The 1,176-nt window shown below is 47.2% G+C and overlaps 1 protein-coding gene across 1 annotated transcript in view; it reads left to right on the top strand.

Annotated features, from left to right (window-relative positions):
• Positions 1 to 1,176, top strand: part of Alas1 (5'-aminolevulinate synthase 1) — a 35,503-nt gene that overhangs the window by 18,146 nt on the left and 16,181 nt on the right. The window lies entirely within an intron of this gene.

Below are 1,176 nucleotides of genomic sequence, written 5' to 3'. Positions count from 1 at the left end.
AAAAAAAAAAAAAAAAAAAAAAAAAAAAAAAAAAAAAAAAAAAAAAAGAAGGGAAGAAAATACCATGTAGGCACTTAAACCAAAACAAAATAAAAATAAAAAATAAAACAAACAAGAACAATTTGAGTGAGCCAAATAGAACACATCTGGGCCACAGTTTTTGGGTGCTGGGCTAGAGGTCTAGGTTCAGGAGTCCTCTAGGGCTCTCTGGACATTTCCTGCTCTCTAGGCTGGGGTAATATTCTCTATGAACTTCACTCCAGACCTGCCTCCCCTTTAAACAACTGCCCACCCTTGCCCCATAGCTGGCTTCACAAATGGAGGCCCAGGCCTGGGCTGTCCCTTCCAGGATGTCACAAAGCCTGAGGGGGTTCTAAAGTCAGGATCACGCCAAGGCATGTTCTGGGGGCCTCAGAACCTTCTGTCCTGGCTTTTCCCAAAATTCTGTCTCACATGATGGTTCCTGGGTCCTGTTACTAGAAACCCTAGAGCTCATATCTCCAATCCTTCTGGGCAGAGCTGAGCTGTTTCTGAAACCTCTGGTCATTCTGCGAGGCTACCTCTATACAAAAAAGGCACCAACTTCCCAAACAGCACTACATCAGCAGCACAGGCTAGAGGGGCTTTGTTTAAATGGGGGTGGGGGGCAGGATTAGTAGAGGGGAAGGGTATGCTGGGGATTGAACCCAGGGCCTCACACATGCTAGTTAAGAGCTATACTTTCAATCCCTGTTGGAGGTTTTGTCTGTCTTCAAAGTTGCCCCATTTTCACAGGGTCTCCTTGAGGAGAAGGCTGGGAGAATTTCTTGCCTGGCTGCCAGATGTGGAAACTAAGGCCCAGTCAAAAACAACAAGCTCCAGGATGAGCTATTTGATCCTCTCACAGGGGTGCTGCTAAAAATAACTCCTGGGACCCAGAATAGGAAGGGAGAATTCTGGGGCAAGCATTGACATTTTCCTTCTTCCTTGACCGCTGGGTGGGTGTTATGTGCAGCAGCCCTTGACAGTGTGACGCAGACTGAGTGAGAGGGAGGAAAGGCATCAGTGTCAGGCCTAGAATGAGGGCTGACCTTGCCTGAAATTTAGTGGTTTGGCTCTCTCTGCCCAGGGCCAAGGCAGGAGATAAGATAAGTTTGTAAAGCAGATGGAAGAAGGAGGAAGGGAAAAGGAAGATGG

The sequence above is a fragment of the Marmota marmota genome, unplaced genomic scaffold (assembly GCF_001458135.2).
Source record: "Marmota marmota marmota unplaced genomic scaffold, marMar, whole genome shotgun sequence".
Taxonomy (NCBI): domain Eukaryota; kingdom Metazoa; phylum Chordata; class Mammalia; order Rodentia; family Sciuridae; genus Marmota; species Marmota marmota.
Note: the sequence above shows the minus strand (reverse complement) of the source record. Positions and strands in the feature narration are given on the sequence as shown.